The sequence below is a fragment of the Conger conger genome, chromosome 14 (genome assembly GCF_963514075.1).
Source record: "Conger conger chromosome 14, fConCon1.1, whole genome shotgun sequence".
NCBI lineage: Eukaryota > Metazoa > Chordata > Actinopteri > Anguilliformes > Congridae > Conger > Conger conger.
In genome coordinates this window covers 5646098-5668635 of record NC_083773.1, presented here as the reverse complement: position 1 = coordinate 5668635, position 22538 = coordinate 5646098, and the positions used below count along the sequence as shown (strand labels likewise).

Below are 22538 nucleotides of genomic sequence, written 5' to 3'. Positions count from 1 at the left end.
CCATGTGCACAGGTTTCTGTCAACAATCTTCAAAATTCCCATAATCTGGGCCCTTTAGACCAGCGGTCCTCACACCTGGCCCTTGTGTGTGTTTGTTGTGAATTTCCTTCATAGAAACTGAGCCTGGAGAAAGAGGGAGGGGATCTGCAGGTTTCGGTTCGTGCTGTGAATCTGTGGCCTCAATCTCCAATACACGACCCTCAGCCGCTTGAGTTTACTGTAGGTTACCCGACTGGGAATCTGTCGCGTCAATCTCCAATACACGACCCTCAGCTGCTTGAGTTTACTGTAGGTTACTCGACTTTCCAACCCTTAAACCGAAAGAGCTGAGACAAACACAGTCGCTGTGGAAAAAAAGAGAGCCAGTTTTGGGGCGATTGGCTTTCCCCATAAGGGCATTAGCAGTGACCAATGCCTCTGTGAAATCCTGATTTAAACCGTACCGTCTCGTTCTGTTCTCCATTCCTTTCATTTTAGGACAGCTATTCCGCCCTCCTGTCTGTCCAGGCCTGCTGTTTTTGTGTTCCTGTGTCTTCAAGCGCTGGCCCATTGTAATACGTGTCCTGCGCTCTAGAGATAAGTTGCATGCTGTGTGAAATAAATGAATTGTGTCAGGAGACAGCGTGCCAGTAGGGTACTGTTTTAGTACGCCATTGATCTTCCTGCATTCACGTTTCACTCCTTCCCCACTAATCTGAGTCATTCTTATTGTTTTGCAGTGATGAACACCTTATGATTAGTCCTTAATTATAGAGTCACGTGTCTGTCTGAGCTGACTGCCAAACCATCGCTGAAGTTGGAGTGCCAAACAGTGACACCTAGAGGATGACTGTGGAACTTCAGGTTGACAGCCCAGAGGGTCAAATGCTCAAGAGTTTCCCAAATTATTAGTCATTGCTATTAGGTATTTTTTGCATACCTGATTTATGCATTACTAAATCCAATGTCTTCCTCAGCATCAATATATTCTTAGTTTACAGCATATGGTTGTGTATGTTCACTTTGCCCCCACACAACCAAAATGGACTCCGAAATGAACGGTTGCCCCTAACAGTCACTGGCTCCGGATTCAGAGCAGAGGCACTGAATATACAACACTGGACAAATCGTTAAGATACACAGCAGTCAAAGCGATCGTTAAACCCTTTTAAACCTGTGGATTCTTGCCATTTTTCCAGGCTGACCACATATAATCCCAGGTCATGACGATGAATCTGCACACTGGCAGAGCGTGATACAGAGGAGAAAGTGTTCCTCACCTTCATCAGCTATCGCTTTAGAACAGGGACGGGCAGCTCCAGTCCACAGTCTGATGTCGGTGAGATCTCCAATCAGGGTGGGCCTTTCAGGTAGTTAGTGGCGCGGAAATTAACGTTTTTCTTGACGTCTGATCATTTCACGAGGACAAAAGCGCTGATCTATTGTAGGTAAAAAAAGAAAGTTGATGCATTATGGGTCAACACGGATGGAATCTTGTAGCCATGATGCAGGTCAACAAATTGCTAGGGGGATCAGATTAGTCAGTGGTCCCGCCCAACTCCCCAAACTGACCGGGAGCAGGACAGCACTGGGACAGGCCGACGGGCCCAATGGACATTCAGAATGGGAGACAATGTAACGCAGGTCTTATAAGGTTTTGTGAAATTGATCTTAACAATAAATGAGGCAAATCTGAAGATTAGGCACGGTCTAAAAGTCTCCGAGAATTTCAATGCATTTTGCAAAGGCAGATAACGCAATTTAAAGGAAAATCCTTATCTAACAAGGTCTTTGAACTTCGGTTGGCACTTTGGAGATGAATTGACGCTGAACTCTGAATTTCTCATTTATAATTATATTTAATAGGAAAACAAGTGCTTGAGATTCTGGCTTGCTATGCAGCACTGATTATCTGAACAGTGTACATTCATTTGCCTTCTTATGTGATGTAAGAAAGGAGACCCTCGCCTCTGTATCAGTGTGAAGGTCACTGAAATAATGTGATTAGCTGAAAAAGCTCCATTATAAATGCTCATTTGAGATAAGACCTGTTCAGAGAGGCACTGGAATAAGAATCCGTCTCATTCTTCAACGTTGACTTATCGTTTCAGTCGGATACAACGAGAATTAAGCACAAGGGTTTGAACCGCTGCCTCGGAGTTGACCTTCACATTGGTACTCAAAGTACAGACAGTCACTCTATGGACTGCAGTGGGTGGTGAAGAGAGTGACTTATATACCACCTTAAACTTTATTCTGTCTCAACGCCTGAAATCATACCGTCCTGAGGCGCAGCAGAAAAAAAAAGTTCAAGTATTTTTTTGACAAAATAAAACTGCAAAGAAGTGTTGCAGTGAAAATATTTTCAAAAATATGACTTATTTTATTTCTATTGAATGGCCCTTGTATTTTAGGTTTCAGCATAGCCGAATATAACGGCGCCAGATGCTCAAAACATTTAACTGCTGTGTCTTTGGAGGTTAAAGCAAAGGTCTCCACTCGGGATTTGAACCCGCAACCCTACTGTTACAGATAAAAAGATCTCTCACCATGACAATAGCACCCCGTCGGCACTGCGCCACAGCGAAGAGTCGCCTCGTGTCTTCAGAACGTCGCCCTGAGCAGCTGCGAGCAGTGACACGCCCGAAATAGCCACAATAACGCGCCCCGGCGCCATGCTCGCGAACCGGGGTCCGTTGTTAATGAGAGAAATAAAGTCCGCGCACCTCGTTAATCAGGAGACCAGCAGGGACGGAGAGGAGCCGCAGACACCCACAGCTGCAGCGCCTGTTTATTGTCTCACAAATTTACTCTTATGCGTTTATTCTGTTTATTATGTCCGATATTTACTCCATACGTTTACTCTGTTTATTATCTCCCGAATGTTCTCTATATGTTTGTTAGGTCCCAAATGCACTCTATATGTTTATTATGTTTATACATTTATATTTTTATTCTATGTGCCAGGCACTCCACTGGTGACAGCGTCAGCTTGTAAAATAATTGCCTGTGTATTTTTCGAGATTGAGTCCCGGAACACTGCTCCTGATGAGTGGGTTTGTTTTTTCCGCTCCTACTCCCCACTAATGCAGCTCGGGCCTCAGAACCCGAGAAGTACCATCGGCTCATAAACCAACACGGCAACGGAGAACGGCATTGTGGGTAATTGCTTCTCTGAAAAGACAACACCTGAACGCGCGCGGTGCGTTCGCATATCGACGCCACAGACCGCAGCCCGGACCTCACGGGTCACCAGATCCAGACGCTGATCTTTCTCATTCTCCTGTGCCAATCACTCGTCTGCTGAACTGACAGCGTTACGTCATGTCTCCAGTGCCCAGCGCAGGACGGAGAAGGAGCAGTGGGGGGGGGGGGCGGCGGTGAGCTGAAGATTTGAGCTGGAAAACTTCCCCTTAAACTGCGTATCAGGGTTTGCCTGTTTTCTGACATTTTCCTTGATTATCAATACAGCGATTAATTCACAAAATACTCTATTTCCATCAGACATAGCCAGCTCTCCTCAATCAGACCATTTTAGCGAGTAATGAAAGTATTTACACTCACAGTTGGAAGGTCAGGAACCTCCTCCTTCTCTGCATGTTCGCTCAGAGAATAAGGCTATTCATTGCAAATATTTTCATGCTCAGATTTTGAACAGTCTTGAAGCAGAGGTTTTGTTATTGCTGGTTAAGCTGAAAGCTAACATGGTAGCAGCCAGAGCGCTCTATTTATTTTCATTAAGTGTACTTGGTGATTAAAACTGATTTTTCTGAATTTCATGTATCATCTAATCTCTCTAACATGATGTGAAGAAACTATGTGCTACAATTGACTAGTCAGATCGTTGGCACGCTTGCTAATCAAGGAAAATTGATGAAAACAGGCCGAGACCAACAATCGGTTTAAAGGAAAGTTCTCCACCCCATCATTTTTCGCTTCACCAACCGCCAATGAAAAGAAGTCATTGTGTGTCATTGTGCAGAACTGCTTGGAGACAACAACATAGGCCAAGATACCTGTCTCTTCATCCGATCAATATTTTAATAGGACCTTTCCTAAGCTACCTCCATGATAGGTTTATAGATAGAACTGACAACAGTAATCAATGTTGCAGTAACTGCATAAATAAATTAGGCCTCTATGCATAGCAAGTCCTATCAAAGTAACCAAGCTGATGGCAGAAGTAGCCTCTGGACTCCATCTGCTTACACCTTTACATCGATGTCACCTGTGAAAGGGCCACAAGAAACCTTCTCGAAAGAAACTATTAATGCTCAATCCGAAGTTATCCTTTTACATTATACAGTATAATACAGTACAGAGGTTCGTAAAGTTTAACAGAGCAGTTATTCAAATTAATTGAATTTGAAAAAATGAAGCTCTCTCTTTGAAAATGAAAGCATTGGACCTTGGTACACCTAATCCAGGAGGTGCCTTCTGAACGTGCTGATGCACACAGAGGTGCGTCTCGCTTTCATGGCCCTGGTCCAATGCTTACCTCATCTAATCAAGCACCTCTCAGGGTTTATGTTCCCCAGGGAACCATTCCGGGTACCATTTAATTCTGGAGACATGAGGAAGGCCATGCTTAGCGAAGCTGAATGCAGGATGGGGATCACGAGAGAAGGAGTGAGAGTGAGCGGGTGACTGAATGGATGAACGGACGACTGGAGTCCTTCTGCACCTCGGCTGTGATCCTGTACCCTTACCATTTCTAACACAGCGTCTACGCCTCGGCTGTGATCCTGTACCCTTACCATTTCTAACACAGCGTCTACACCTCGACTGTGATCTGTACCCTTACCATTTCTAACACAGCGTCTACACCTCGGCTGTGATCCTGTACCCTTACCACACACTTCTGCACCCCGGATCCAGCTTCTTCCTGCTTCCTTTCTCCAAGAATCGACTGAACATGGCAGGTGGAACAGGCCCTACAAGCCCTCATCAGGCCCTCAGGGGAAAGAGCTGGAGCTCCAGGAGGGTGGGTAAGAGGAGAGTGGAGAGTGTTCAGGGTCTGGTGGAATCATGGGCTACATCACTGAGATGTGGAAGACTGCAGGAAAAACCGGAAACACTCTCCGCTGGGTGTGGTTGATTCTCTTTCTCTCCCTCTCCTGTCTTTTCTCTTCTCTCACTCTGCTCCCTCCCTTTCTGCTCTCTCCTTCTCCTCTCCCTTTTCTCTCCCCCTCTCCTCTATCTCCCTCCCTTTTTGCTTTCTCCCTCCCTTTCTGCTCTCTCCCTCTGCTCTCCTTCTTCTCTCACTCTCTCCCTCCCTCCCCTTTCTCTCCCCCTCTCCTCTCTCCCTCCCTTTTTGCTTTCTCCCTCCCTTTCTGCTCTTTCCCTCTGCTCTCCCTCTTCTCTCACTCTCTCTCTCCCTCCTCTTTCTCTCCCCCTCTCCTCTCTCCCTCCCTTTCCGCTCTCTCCCTCTCCTCTCCATTCTCTCACCCTCTTCTCTCTCCTCTCTCCTCTCTCCTCTCTCTCTTTCTCTCACTCTCTCCCCACTGCCCCCCCCCGCCCCCCGCCCCCCCAGCAAAAGGGAACAGAACATTAACAACCTGATTCTGAAAAAAAGTTTCAAAGTTTTAAAATGAGGAATGGAGAGTTCTTCAGAATATGTCTGCTGCACGACCGAGACGCACAATACACCCTCCCGGCAGCGCCGTGCACATCACAAATCAACAATGGCTCACACCGCCAACTCCAGGAGGACCGCAGGAGACAGATAGAGCCGTGAGCCGGCGTACAGTGGGAGATCGGTTGATTGCACTTTCCCCACTCCATTTAAGGCCGGCCCCGATGGACCTCCCCTTCCCGACTCTAGACTAGCTAGCGCCTTCCCCTGGGGGGGGGGGTCGTCAGGTGCCTTTTGTCTACCGTCTGCGTCTAAAGGTCAGCATCGCCCGGCACCGCGCACCGACAGCGGTATCGACAGGCAGCACAAAAAATACAAGCGACCCAATCAAAGGCCGGCAAACTGCAGGTCTGCCCACTGTGCCGTTCAGGTCAAACAAGAGAGAATTAAATCTCTCGCCTTGTGAGACGTCCGACCGTGGCGCACGCCCGGTGTTCGCGATTTCAACTATTGCAATTAGTTAAGAGGTTTTAAATCATTATAATTAATCAGACCCAGGGTCAAATGCGTAATTGTTTTGGGATTAAAATACTTTTAATCCTGGAACCTATGAAATATTCTCAGAAAATGCAAACCCTGCCTTCTGGCCCTCTTGGTCGGCCCAGGCAAGCTCAGTCCTGCATCGATAAGTATTTGAAAACAAAACAGTTACATATTTGACCAAGGTCTGTAATGAAATATATATATATGTAGATCTAGAAATATGCAGAAATATTTAGCAATATCTCCATCAACGCGTAAAACATTGCTTCAGCACATGCACTGCATGAAGCGAGAAAAAGTAAGGATATTTCCAGTGAAAAAGGGAGTGATTTTCTCCATCTCCGCTAGCAGCCAGCGGTACCTTTTATGCAAGGGAGCCAGGAGCCTATAGCAGGAGAGGATATTAGCATGAGAGCTGTTACCTCATTCATAAGGTGATTAATACGGCGATAAATCTCCTTTACGGCGATTATACGTGAGAGGCAGTGATCACAGCTCAATCCTCAGGTCCGCTCGGGAAGGGCTGCCGGTCCAACCACGCCCTCCTCTCCAATAAAGGGTACGACCTTGCGTTTAATACAGTCTCCAGTCATTACCCCCCCCCCCCCCCCCCCGGCCCCCCTTTCATCACCGCGGGGGCTGCAGGAGGGGGGGGAGGCGGAGGAGGGAGAATGAAAGGGGGAATTGGTTCCACACCACCTCCGTGCGGGAAAGAAAAACCTTGAAATCGAATGTGCCAGTTTCAATTCCAAGGTTTTTTTTTTCTTTCTTCAAAATTGTAAAAATAAAAACCAGCCGGAAAACACAATTTCAGTCAAGAATATGCACACAGATGTATAATGCCACTTAATTTAGTTATGTATGTATTCAAGTATTTCTTTCATTGATTGCTGTCATTTTGGGATGGGGGTTGATACCACATATTTAAAATGTGTACGTCTACCAAAGCACACATAATCATTGGATTGCATCCAACGTGTGTACTTGCCCAAGCCATTTGTCAAACACACTGTACATTCTCTCCATTAGCATTAGAGATTACTAACGTTCACTCACTAACACACTATAATTAGCGTTAGAAATTACTAACACTCACTCACTAAAGCATTAGCATTAGCATTAGAGATTACTAACACTCACTCACTAAAGCATTAGCGTTAGCATTAGAGATTACTAACACTCACTCACTAAAGCATTAGCGTTAGCATTAGAGATTACTAATCTCTGGAAATCATGCAAAAGCTGCCCTGCTGCCTGGCTCTTTCTGCATGCTAAAGCCATAGCGCTGCCTGGCTCTTTCTGCATGCTAAAGCCATAGCGCTGCCTGGCTCTTTCTGCATGCTAAAGCCATAGCGCTGCCTGGCTCTTTTTGCTGCATTGCTCATATTGCACGCTATAGCTTGAGTTATCCTGCTTATTCCTGAATCATGCCTTCAGAATTTGTGGGGGGGGGGGGGTGTAGTCACTCCCTGTTTCGGCTGGCTTCATCATATTTATCGTGAGTTTGTCTCACTGAACAAAAGCTCTTGCTCAGTTTCTCCCTCCCTTTCTGCTCTCTCCCTCTGCTCTCCTTCTTCTCTCACTCTCTCCCTCCCTTTCTGCTCTCTCCCTCTCCTCTCTCTCCCACTTCCTCTCTCCCTTTCCTCTCTCTCTCCCTCTTACTCTCTCCCTCCCTCCCCTTTCTCTCCCCCTCTCCTCTATCTCCCTCCCTTTTTGCTTTCTCCCTCCCTTTCTGCTCTCTCCCTCTGCTCTCCCTCTTCTCTCACTCTCTCCCTCCCTCTCCTTTCTCTCCCCCTCTCCTCTCTCCCTCCCTTTTTGCTTTCTCCCTCTCCTCTCCATTCTCTCACCCTCTTCTCTCTCCTCTCTCCTCTCTCTCTTTCGCTCACTCTCTCCCCACTGCCCCCCCCCCCCCCCCGCCCCCCGCCCCTGAATGCACTGAATAACGACATATACTTATCAACTTATTTACATTACACCTGTGGCCTAGTGACTAAGGTGCATGACTGGGACCGGGAAGATAATTGTAACCACAATAAGATCAGTGTAGCTGTTGGGGAGCAAAGCCCTTAACCCCACATTGCTCCACGGGGGATTGACCCCTGCTTGGTCTCAAAGTCGCTTTGGATAACTGTTATAAGGTTGGGGATTTCCGGACTGAACGCTGCATTCCTATTCGCCTTGAGGGCCTACGTGCACATCCCACAATGCACTGGTGATGGTTATTTTAAAGAGGGTGGTCAGAAGAGAAGGAAGTGGGGGGGGGGGGGTTACTTTCAGCTTATGAAAAGGTCAGAAAGAAACCAGCAGTTCCAACCAACACCTACACACCTACTCAGCTTTGTAATTAGTCCTATATTTGGGACTGCTGCGCGGATGGCTACATATACAGTGGCTTCCGAAAGGTTTCAGACACCTTCACTTTTTGCACGCTTTATTGTGTTGCAGATGTGAGATTTCAAATGGATAAATTTGCCCATCAGTCTACACTCAATAACCGCATAATGACAAAGTGAAAACTTTTTGTTTTTTAGAAACTTCTGAAAATATATTTAAAAAATCAAGAACGGAAGCCACTGAAGGCAATGCAGTGAGGCGTTTGTGATGAATAGTCAGCGTTTGTGAGGGGCGAGTGCTTTCTGGAAGCGAGCAGGACATTACAGGTCACACAGGAGAACGGACGGCCTGCTAAAGAGGAAACGCTCCCGACATTTTAGACACGTATAAAGGGAAGAGATCACGGAGCCAAGAGAGAATCTCACAGGCCCCCCCGAGGGGCAAAATGGCCGCCTTCATCGACCACAACAGAGCACAGTTAATGTCAGGCCTGAACTTTACTCTGAGTGGGCGAAACGGACCATCGGCAAAGCTGCAGTTCCCACGATAGTGTGATCTCCCGCTTTACACTGAAAATACGCACCCATCTCCATAACCGGTTGTTGATTTTTTTCCCCCGGTGCAAAAACGATGCAGTGTCAATCAGCAGTTTAGCTTGTAGCCAGCGAGTTGCAGGTTCCGCAGTGTTCTACCCCTGAAGGAGGTAGAGCCAGATATTGAAATACTCGTTTAAGCGATTGGTTCTGTGTGGCGAAATGCTCTACGGTGAGAGGCTGGTGTGGGTGCCGGCTTTTCTTCCAACAATGCAGTCACACACCAGATTATACTAATCAACCATTACAGTTTAAGCCCTTGATTTAATCTATATATTACATTATATATATAATCAACTAAAAAAAATACAAATAAAATGCTTTTTCAAACTGATAAAATGTGCCATATATGACAGGAGAACTGTTTGCACTTTACAAAACCATTAATAACAGCTTTATTTAGCGTATGCCCTTTTCTTTTCTGTTTTCTACTGGTAATGAAATTCTGTCTTAAAGTCCTGTAATTAGGATTGAACACAGCAATGAGTACATGGATGATGGTGAGCAACAAGAATGAAAAAGATTAAGCCACTAATTGGAAACCAGAGGTGTGTGAAACAAGAACTTTGTTCACTGAATTTACTGTTCGTAAATCATCCTTATACACTGAACAAATGCACAAAATCCTGCGCAACAAAAAACAAATGACTAAAAAAAGACTAAACCAGTTATCACAATGAGCCAAAATGGCTCCAGTACATAGGTTTTCCATAACAAATTCTGGGCACCATATAAAATAATTGATATTCATCTGGCTCGATAGGCCGATCCCTGTTCTAAATCACAGCACAAAAACAAACTGTAGCCAAGTTTCCAGCTTCCAAAGGTGCATGAGAGAGTACACAGAGATCAGCTTCCAAAGGTGCATGAGAGAGTACACAGCGATCAGCTTCCAAAGGTGCATGAGAGAGTACACAGCGATCAGCTTCCAAAGGTGCATGAGAGAGTACACAGAGATCAGCTTCCAAAGGTGCATGAGAGAGTACACAGAGATCAGCTTCCAAAGGTGCATGAGAGAGTACACAGCGATCAGCTTCCAAAGGTGCATGAGAGAGTAAAGGAAAAATGTCACAATCTAATTGTGGACGATATATATTTCCGCTTGAGAACGTCCGGCGTATTCGTGAGCTCGTGATACACCTTCGCGGGTTAATCTCCCGGCATTCCGCCGGGATAAGGAAGCACGCTGGGGACAGGATGATCTTCCGACGCCTCGGTGAGCAAGGCCAGGCTCGGAAATGGCAGAGACACGGAATGCCAGAAACGCGGAACGCCAGAGACGTGGAACGCCAAAGGCCCGATGCACTCTTACCAGCCACGCCGACAAGAGAGAGTGCAGGGGAAAAGAAGGAGAGAGAGAGAGAGAGAGACGGAGAGAAGGGGAGAAGGGGGGAGGAGGAGGAGAGAGAGAGAGAGCGAAAGAAAGAGATAGAGAGGAGGGAGATGGAGATAGAGGCATACAGAGGAGAGGAGGGAGAGCGGGAGAGAGAAAGAAAGAGATAGAGAGGAGGGAGATGGAGATAGAGGCATACAGAGGAGAGGAGGGAGAGAGGGAGAGAGGGAGAGAGAAAGAAAGAGACAGAGAGGAGAGGAGGGAGGGACAGATAGGGAGAGAGAGAAAGGGAGAGAGAAAGAAAGAGACAGATGGAAGGCGATAGGGCACTGGCTCCCAGGCATGGCCAATAACACTGTGAATGTATGATCTGCCGCAGAAGCCTGAGTCCCTGTTGTTCTGCATCGACATAATCCATAATCCACACACGCCCACTTTCTACACACACCCACGAGGCAGCAGACACGCACACACCCACTATGCACAGACACACAGACACAAACAATCCACACACACACACACACACACTATCCACGAACACGCACACACATACAAACACACACACACACACATGCCCACGCACATATACACCTCCCCATACGCACTCACACAGGGTGCAGTTTAAATGAGATACCCCCCACTCCTGCCCCCATGGCCCCCACCTCCTCCCCCAGCTCTCCCCCCTGGGCCTGCCACAGCCCCCGTCCCCCAGCACTGTACTACCACACCCCTGGGGATGTAAGCACACCCTATGAAGCTAACCGTTCTGGCCCGAGCATCGCTGTAAATGTGGGCTTTGCACAGCGGATGCAGTCTTCACGCTGTTTATTCCCTGTTGGAGGTCCCCTCTCTCACAGAACACACTGCAGGCGTGTGACACAGAGCCAACTGCACACACACACACACACACACACACACACACACACATGCACGCAGAGGAACGAGTCAGAACAGAATCGTAGGCTGTGTTTGAAAACCGCACACTGGCATACTGCCTAATTTCAGGCAGATTTTCATTGAGATGTCGTACGAGCGGTATGCTTAGCTTGAACAGACATTGACACCCCACCGCCAACAGAGGGCGTTGTTTCAAAGGAAACCCAGCGAGAAACGCAGCGTTCGAGGTTTGTCGTTTCTGAAAGAAAACAGGGGCTTTAACTCCAGCCCAGGAGCAGCACAGACTAGGATTGAAAGCGACACAAATTCCACTGACATTCCTTTACGCCGCGCACACTCCACACCCGCGGGGGGGGGAGGCGGCGGTAGCGTTGCATTCTGGGAACGATCGGGACACGTTTGATTCGGGGGCACTGCAAACGAGGCAGCGCTCAGGGCACAGCTCCCAATATGCTGACAAGGGCCAATCAAATGTCAGCTCCAGGCTCGTTATCTCTGGCTCCGGCCCGCCATGCTGCTGCAACAATGAGGCTATTTATGAGCGCGTAAAAGTCACTTGTCGCCGTGGCGACGCTGATGAATTGCCAATTGGCCGGTCATTACGAAGCGACAGAGCGGTGGATCCTCTTATAAAGGGCACGACAACGGCCTAATTGAAAGGGGGAGCGTGAGGACGGGGGGGGGGGGGGGGGGAGCGACACGCGTTATTAATAGCTTTGTCACATGTGTGTGTGGCGCTCCGGGAAGCCTGATGACGGGTTCATTTCACCGGGAGGACCCTCCCCGGGAAGTCCCGTCGGTCGCTCCGGAAGGCTGAATCCGAACACGGAAAAAGGGATTTGCGCGGATAAAAAAAATGCCTCCTCCCCTATTTCTGAAAACCCGGTTCGAAATAACATTTTTGTTGTTGTTGTAGTTGTTATTGTATCCGAGCAGATGCTGTCGGAGTTATCTTAGCCCAACACAATCCCCGAGGTCCGGCTTGAATAAATCTGCGCTTAAGCACGCGCCGTGCTAAACACCCTTCTCCGACACCTGAGCTAGGCTTCTGAAGCGAGGGGAATTACGCCGAATTACGCGACACGCAGAGGCGTTTCAGACACGCGATCCTTCCCGCCCACACACGCATCACCGCTGCGCTAAACCATTCCACCCATTCCATCAACGCCGTACCTGTGATTACCTCTGAAACACCTGTCCTACAGTGCACCTGTTCCACTGCCCACACACGGATCGCCGCTGTGCTAAACCATTCCACCGATTCCATCAAGGCTGTACCTGTGATTACCTCTGAAACACCTGTCCAGCAATGCACCTGTTCCACTGCCCACACACGGATCGCCGCTGTGCTAAACCATTCCACCGATTCCATCAACGCTGTACCTGTGATTACCTCTGAAACACCTGTCCAGCAATGCACCTGTTCCACTGCCCACACACGGATCACCGCTGTGCTAAACCATTCCACCGATTCCATCAACGCTGTACCTGTGATTACCTCTGAAACACCTGTCCAGCAATGCACCTGTTCCACTGCCCACACACGGATCACCGCTGTGCTAAACCATTCCACCGATTCCATCAACGCTGTACCTGCGATTACCTCTGAAACACCTGTCCAGCAATGCACCTGTTCCACTGCCCACACACGGATCGCCGCTGTGCTAAACCATTCCACCGATTCCATCAACGCTGTACCTGTGATTACCTCTGAAACACCTGTCCTACAGTGCACCTGCTTCCAGCGAGTGAGTGACTATCAATGATACAGCACACGTTTACATTTTAACGCCTAATTTCATCTGCTTGATTCAAAATGTACTTTCCTTAATAAAAATGCATATTTCCTTAATAGAATTATTCATTCCTAATTTTGTCATAATAGTAATGTAATTTAGAAACTCTGTAATTTTATTTCTCAATGTAATTTATGCTAAATCTGTCTACTTAAGTTCTTCCTCTGGCTGGCTCACCTAAAGTTTCCCCCTGGCAAAATAAAATTACTCTGTTCTATTCGATTCTGTTTTATTCTATTTTATTGTATTATATTCTACTGGATGATATTTCGCACAGTTGCTGACAGGAAGGTGACAGTAACACAAATAGCCACATAACGCGTGGATAGGCTACAGGAGTAGAAGTAAAGGAAATAAGTCGAATAAATACATAATAAAGTGCTCACTGAGTTTACGTATGTCCATTGTCTGTGTATTACATTGTAATTACTCATTATGTATAGTAATATATGTGCTATTACTACGCTATACACAGACATAACCACAACAGAGGTGAAGGAGTCTCGTTATAAAGCGGAAATCTCACTGTTGAACACTGCAGATTTTTATCCGCAGAGCAAGCTCCCCATGAACGGAAGATAGATCCATTCGGGGGGAGCCGGAGAGCGGAGGGGGTTTTCGTCGTAAAAATACGGCCTCGGCAAACATGAGTCAACAACTCCCGGGATTACACAGCTGGACGCAAAGCCCCTTTCCAGTCCCAGGCATGTCCCTCAGCCACGAGGCTACAGGCTGCCCCAGTTTTACCACTGGCCGTATTAACACTGCCATCGTCTGTGTCGAAGCAGAGGCTCATGCGTAAACCTCCCTAAACAATCCCGGTCTGCCCTGTCCATCACAGACTATCGCGGTTGAGTGGCCGTGACGGTGTTCCTGCGGAATGGGCCAGAGGGGCCGCGCGCCGACGCTCCCGATTGTCCGATTGATCACGGAGGCGGCGTTCCCACAGCATTCCCAGCAGCGCACGCAGCTTCCCGGGGAATGTCGCTGCCTGTTCGGAATATGACACATAAGCTCTCATCACGAAAACTAGAGCTACGGACGGGAAACGTCAGCCTGGCCCCTGGCGATGAGTCACAATGCAGACATGAGGGTGCAGAGACAAAGCACTTCCTCCTCAGTCAGGTAGTCATGAGCCCCACCTCACACACACACACACACACACACACACACACACACACACACACCTCACACACACACACACACACACACACACACCTCACACACACACACACACTCACTCACACACACACACACACACACACACACATACACACACACACACACACACCTCACACACACACACACACACACCTCACACACACACACACACACACACACACCTCACACACACACACACACACACCTCACACACACACACACACACCCACACACACACCTCACATACACACACATACACACACACACACCTCACACACACACACACACACACACACACCTCACATACACACACATACACACACACACACACCTCACACACACACCTCACATACACACACACACACCTCACACACACACACACACACACCTCACACACACACACACCCACACACACACCTCACATACACACACATACACACACACACACCTCACTCACACACACACACACCTCACACACACACACACACACACACACCTCACACACACACACACACACACACACACCTCACACACACACGCATACACTCACACACACACAGACACACACTCACACACACACACACACCTCACACACACACATACACACTCACACACACACATTCACACACACACTCACACATACCTCACACACACACACACTCACACACACCTCACACACACACACACTCACACACACCTCACACACATACTCACACACCTCACACACTCACACTCACACACTCACACACTCACACACACACACACACACACACTCACACACACCTCACACATACACACTCACACACACACACACACCTCATACACACACACACTCACAGACACACTCACACACACCTCTCACACACACACTCACACACTCACACACACACACACACACACATACACACTCACACACGCACACACACACACACACATACACACACACATACACACACACAGACACACGCACTCACACACACATACACACACACACACACACGCACTCACACACACACACACACTCACACAATATTAATGTTAACATGGGGGCCACAAACACACACAAACACAATACTAACATTTAACATAGGTGCCACACACACAATACTAACGTTTAACATAGGGGTCACACACACAATACTACCGTTTAACATAGGGGCCACACACACAATACTAACGTTTAACATAGGGGCCACACACACAATACTAATGTTTAACATGCGGGCCACAAACACAATACTAACATTTAACATGGGGGCCACAAACACAATACTAACATTTAACATGGGGGCCACAAACACAATACTAACATTTAACATGGGGGCCACAAACACAATACTAACATTTAACATGGGGGCCACAAACACGGGGGTGACATTAACTCAGAAGCTTAGAGCCGTCGCCTGGCAGTCAGAGGGTTGTCCTGGGTATGTCAAAGTGTCCCTGAGCAAGACGCCTAATCCTCAATTGCTCCCAGCGAGCTGATTGGTGTCTAGCACGGCAGCCTATCGCCGTTGGTGTGTGCATGCGTGTGTGTGTGTGTGTGTGTGTGTGTGTGTGTGTGTGTGTGTGAATGAGCGGCATCAATTGAAAAGCGCTTTGGATTAAAGTGCTACATAAATGTGGTCCATTTACCATTTACATATGAAACTTTGAGGAAAATTTGACTGTAAACAGTAACATTACAGGCATTGACGTTCTTTGCCAGAACAAGTTTGTACAAATCCGAGGTTTACATAATGGTATCTGAAGTCGGCAGTAGAGGTGGCAGGATGATGGGGGTAATGGGCAGGCTCTGTGTCTTTATAAGCCCTTGTTGACCCCGTGTAAGCACAGTAAACACGGTCTGCTATAATACTTCTGTAAGCCACCCTACAACTTCTGCATCTTTTACATAATACCCCTTTATACAGCCAAACTCGCCAAAGCAAAGGTTAAGTACCTTCCTCAAGGGTACAACAGCTGTGTCCTAGCTGGGAATGAAACCCGCAACCGTTCATTCAGCTTTTATGCCAAAATGTAATTATTTCGTAATGTTGAAATAATGGCATGGATTAAGTGGTTTCACTATAAAGTAGGCATACAAACATGTGTACACGTAAAACAAAGTGATCCAGAGTGTAAATACCATTCCATGGTAATTACAGTTCTCTAACCACTATAGTGCAGTCCGTAAGTAATTGGACAGCGGTCCAGTCCCATTTTTGTTCTTTTGGCTCTGTACTCCATATCAGGTAATCTGTGAAGGAATAACATCCCTTTTTATACAGTCCCTCCATTTTAGGGGACCAAAAGTAATCGGACAGTTGGCTTCTCAGCTGCTTCTGAATAGTCAGTTGCATTCAATCGCTTCCTTAGTGCAGGTATAAGAAAGCTTTCGGTGTTTAGTTTCGATTCTAGGCTTTTGATCGCCTTTTGAGTCTGTTTTTGGCATTTGCCAACTTGAGAACCAACATGAGAGTTGTGCCAGTGACAGTCAAGGAAGCCATTTAAGGCTGAGAAATAAACGGTAAATGGCAGGCATTTATATTGCGCCTTTATCCAAAGCGCTGTACAATTGATGCATCTCATTCACCCATTCATACACACACTCACACACCAACGGGGATTGGCTGCCATGCAAGGCATCAACCAGCTCGTCAGGAGCATTTGGGGGTTAGGTGTCTTGCTCGGAGACACTTCGACACACCCAGGGCAGGGGATCGAACCGGCGACCCTCCGACTGCCAGACGACCGCTCTTACCGCCTGAGCCAATGTCAGAGAGAGGGCTGCAGTGTACGCTACACCACCCAGCTGGTGTCTTCCGGAGCTTCTCACAAGCTTCTCGCCGGTCTAAGAGCACAACAGGAGGAACGGAGGAAGCATCAGAGTGCGGGGCGGATGTGCACTTTCTCAGAGTATCACACAGGTTTCAATACACGAGACAAGCTCAGTGAGGCGTAGAGATGTATTTTAATTCAAAACAATTTGACCGAGGCCCGGCATTGAACACAACAGCCTGGCTGTTCAGGCCTACAGCCAAAAGCTTTGTCTCTGCCCCCACAGCAAAACTACACTCTATTAGGTATTTGTTAGACTTATTTTTACACTTATTAAGTCTTCCGCTGCTGCAGCCTATCTACTCGGAGGTTTGTTCAGAGATGCTTGTCTGCATACCATGGTTGTAATGTGTGGTTATTTGCATTACTGTCACCTCTGACCTCTCTCATTAACAAGGCATTTCTGCCCGCAGAACTGTTTTGTTTTGTTTTGTTTTTTGCACCATTCTCTCCAAACTCCAGAGACTCCAGAGTGCGTGAAAATCCCAGGAGTTCAGCAGTTTCTGAGATACTCAAACCACCCTGTCTGGCACCAACAATCATTCCACGGTCAAAGCAACTTAGATCACATTTCTTCCCAGTTCAGAAATTTGGTCTGAAAAACAGCCGAACCTCTTCACCACATCTGCATGCTTTTATGCATTGAGTTTCTGCCACACGACTGGCTGATTAGATATGTGCGATAACAAGCTGGTGCACAGGTCTAATAAAGTGCTCACTGACTAAGAGCAGGAAATCAGGAGGAAAGAGAAGGAGGGAGAGCGAGCAGACAGAGAGAGGGAGAGGCGTGATGATGAAGTGCCAGCTGAAAAGCTAACTCTGGACAGGCCTCTATCCGAAGGAACCTCATTATTCAGCTTTCAGGTTATAACAGAATTACCATCCACCACCACCGCGCTCCCACCAGACCACCGCTTCCATCAGCACGACCGCGACGGCGCGCCGAAGCCATTCCTCACCAACCGAACGAAATCACGGCCCGTCCTCGAGAAGGAGAAATTACGCAGTCCATCACGGACCCACCCGCTAGCCTTCCCGCCAAACCCCCACACCCCCCACCCCCCCCCCCCAACTCCGCGCGATCCGTGAGGGGGGAACTCTGCCAATAACTTCCCTTTCATTTCTGCCTTTCTTATTATTAACATTATTGATTGCGCTCCGTCCCCGTGCCGTGACTCATTTGGGTTTGCATCAATAATGGATCAGCGTTTCGCCAGAAAACCCGCGCGCGACCCTCAGGACTCCTAAACCAATACGCTCGTAAGCCGACAGCCAGTTTGTTAGCGGGTTTGACACTGCTAACGATCTTTTAAGTATAAAGAACATGGCATAAGGACCTCGCGCTGGCCTGGAGGACTTTTAAAACTCCCGTTATTATGACATATCGTACGCTACTTGTGAATTACTGCGGTAAGGACACTCTGCAGAACAATACCTCATCACTTACTCACTTCTCTGGGTAATACTGCGTTTTCAGAGAAAGGAATAATACGCTTTGGAAATCCCTTCAACACACCCTAAATCAGTGTGTCAGCACACATAAGCTGTGGTTAAACTGCATTGGATGTTAACTGACTAGACTGGGAATTTGCCTTGAAATAAAAATGTTGCAAGTTTGTACTCTGGGGTTGTAGAATACTGTTGCCCCCCACCACCACCCACCATCTGGGGTTGTAGAATGTTGTAACCCCCGCCCCACACACACACATACACACAGCACACATACATCTCCAGTAAGGTACAGTATTTATCATGAATTTCTTCAGTAAATGTCTACAGCCGAATAAACAGTGTGTGAGTGTGTAAGTCACCTTGGAGAAATCTGTTAGAGAAGCAAGCACAATGCAGTGTGCATTAACACTACACACAGGTTGATGCAGTGCGCATTAACACTACACGCAGGGCAATGCAGTGTGCATTAACACTACACGCAGGGCAAAGCAGTGTGCATTAACACTACACACAGGGCAATGCAGTGTGCATTAACACTACACACAGGGCAAAGCAGTGTGCATTAACACTACACACAGGGCAATGCAGTGTGCATTAACACTACACACAGGGCAATGCAGTGTGCATTAACACTACACGCAGGGCAATGCAGTGTGCATTAACACTACACGCAGGGCAATGCAGTGTGCATTAACACTACACACAGGGCAAAGCAGTGTGCATTAACACTACACACAGGGCAATGCAGTGTGCATTAACACTACACACAGGGCAAAGCAGTGTGCATTAACACTACACACAGGGCAATGCAGTGTGCATTAACACTACACACAGGGCAAAGCAGTGTGCATTAACACTACACACAGGGCAATGCAGTGTGCATTAACACTACACACAGGGCAATGCAGTGTGCATTAACACTACACACAGGGCAATGCAGTGTGCATTAACACTACACACAGGGCAAAGCAGTGTGCATTAACACTACACACAGGGCAATGCAGTGTGCATTAACACTACACACAGGCCAATGCAGTGTGCATTAACACTACACTCAGGTTGATGCAGTGTGCATTAACACTACACTCAGGGCTGCAGATCTGGGTCTGTCAGCACATTCTCTTCCGCTCTCCAGCCTCCATGGAAAGCTAAAGACCCAGGTCAGGAAACACTGAAAGGCTGCCCAGGGCTCACTCTGCCTGCCTGAAGTACAGAAGGAACCGGAAGGCTTCAGGCACACCATGCTGATTGGGCCACAGCTGATGGCCTAACCTCCAGGACCAGGCACACAGGATGTCCAGATTTATGAGCCAATAAGCCATCACCACTGAGCAATCCGTGGCCTGCTACTTGTCTTACTAAATAAATGCTATTTCACAGTTCTATAAGAGCCTTGCTAAATAAATGCTATTTCACACTTCTATAAGAGCCTTGCTCTCTCTCACTCTCTGTCTCTGTCTCTCTCTCATTCTGACACACACACGTACACACACAAATGCACACGCATACACACAGATCTATTGCCTGGATTACTGGGGTCTAAACTGATTTGCATGTCATAATGTTCATAATTCTAATGATACCATCCATCAGTTTGATAGCAACCCCTACAGATATCTGATTTATAATATATCCAGGTAGATTAGAATTTCTGACAAATCAAATTATTCCACCTTCGATAGCATGTGAAGGTGAACTCAACCATTCGCGAAGCAATTTCAGAAGCAAAATATAAGATAGTCTGGAACACAATTTCTGTATGTTATTTCTGTGCAGATCTCGTACATTTGACAACCTGTATTCTGGGCGTAGACTGTATTTCCGTCAGGAAGACGGTTAATAACACGTCATATCACGGACAATAAATAACCAGCCAACGAGTCTTATGGAAACTGAAGCAAATCCTGAACCTTTCCTATGGCGAAAGATTATTATTATTATTAGTAGTAGCAGTAGTAGTCTAGTATTACTGATTTCGTTATTTGCATTAGTAATATCCGTAAAGACACGAAAAAAGTGTTGGGAAGAATGGTTTGTGTACTTTAATAGAGTATCTCAGACGATCACCCTCGACGAGAAAGAAACTTCCTCCATTCGACACGACATAATTGAAAACGCCGTTCCAGCGCGCTTGGGTAGCGATAATTATCAAAATGAATAGCCTACAGTTTCACTGCGTCGAGTTCTCAACTTCAGAAACACCATTGAAATTCCCCTCCAATCTCCCAACGATAGCGGGCAGAATATAACACAGGAGAGCACAAATTAATACATAATTAATAGCGCTGTGCTCACTCGTGGCCTTCAACCCCACATACACGCAGAGAGAGCGAGAAAGAGGGGGGGGGGGGGGGGGCAGCGCTGGTGGGTGGGGGAGCGGCACTCACACTTCGACAGAGTTAATTTTCCCACACTGATATAGCTACTGTACGTCTCTGCCCAACGCATCGCTGGTGGCGTAAAACAAATCTGTTTCTAAACTTACAAATCGACGCTCATATACAGATATTTAATAAGATATTGGAAATTTTTCCCCAGTCTATTTCGAAAAAAAATGTTACATTATGACCTGTCTAAATCTTCCAACACTAATGAACACAAAACGCAGCGAAGGAGCGTGAGATTGGATACTAATTGAGCTTATACAAAATAAAGCATCGTGAAATCATAAATCGTCTTATTTTGTGGCACATTCACATTTTTACACAAAAAAAACTGCGTTATGACAGTCTATATTGACAGCTGCGTGGAGTAATCGTATGAGACAGCAAGCAATGTAATTATATGTACGATAACATCTGCAAGAAACCAGACTCTTTCAAAAGACTGTGTAGGAAGGAAGAGTTTAATAACCACTGAGATTGTGTTTTTCAGTATTATGCATGCCATCTCTTAAAACACTTGATTGTGATAAACTCGCCCTCCTGTATTCACCAGAAACCACCCAACAGTTAGAATACTCGGCTCTGTATGATGGGGTCTGTCTGCAATGGTTAAGTGGGATTTATGAGTGAACATAAGAGGGTGGGAAGGCATGCCTACCTGTTTGGTGTGCAGCTTATTCCAGCGAAAATACCGCTCTCATTTGCTCTCCATTGTCAAAAATAAACCGACAGGAACATTAGTGGTGAAACATAATTTCCGTGATACGAAAAGACTCCCAGACCACACATTCCCTGGTGATACGGGCGAGGACGTTCACTTCAGTTTTTTTTTTCTTTCCCCCAAAAGCGCAGGGCCAGAGTCTCTGGAAGTCTCAGAATAATTGCGCCGTTTTTTTTGTCCGCCCGAATGAAGCGGTATCGGGCCTCGCAAAGTTCCTTCTTCCCACCGTTAACGCTTCCCCACAGCAACACGGATGAGAACTTCGAATCTAGAATCCACCAGCACGCTGTTTTTAAACGAAGTCCATAACATGACCGCAAAATAATATCCCCCCAATAATCCTCATATGTTTTTGACTAGTTTTGGATTTCTCCTTTCCCCCTTTGAGACTCTTCCCCGAGACGCCGCGTTGAGGCTGTCTCGTCTGCTGCACTGTGGTTGGGACGGGCGGTACGGTCTGAGCCACGAAGATGTTTAATTTCGAGCGTCGCTTCACTTCTCAAGAGACGGGCGAGCAGAAACCTGCGACTTTACGGTGACTTAGTGCCACCTAGTGGTATCCTAAAATATAAAACTTTCTTTATCAACTCGCATTTGATAGGGTGCCGTCAGTTGAAACAAATTGCTAATTAAGTGTACAAAAGAAAGTACGAGTGTAATAAATATATATTTAATTACATGCTAACACAACATGATAATACAAGAACAAAGATGGCCAATTTGTTTGCGCTGTGTCGGGGTTTCGTTGAATACCGTCAGTAATTAGGTCGTTTAAAACAGTCGTCGCTTTGATCTAGAAGACCAAGAAGCATAATGCCAACAGATTGTGAGATCATTGTTTTAATTTGTGTTGCAGCTGGGATAACTAGTCGAAGCACTTCAAAGTAAGCAGCGGTCACTTCCGTGACCGTGAAGTGAACATTCCTGTGGGCAGAATGCAAATTCGTAAA

At 46.9% G+C, this 22538-nt stretch overlaps 1 protein-coding gene across 1 annotated transcript in view; it reads right to left on the bottom strand.

Moving 5' to 3' along the window:
* The window catches only part of LOC133110329 (chemokine-like protein TAFA-2), a 91117-nt gene extending 69072 nt beyond the window's left edge, over window positions 1-22045 (bottom strand). Inside the window, exon 1 of the mRNA XM_061220343.1 lies at window positions 21526-22045. The gene's annotated coding sequence lies outside the window, so the exon portion shown is untranslated. The remainder of the gene's footprint in view (window positions 1-21525) is intronic.
* Between the last annotated feature and the right edge of the window lie 493 nt (window positions 22046-22538).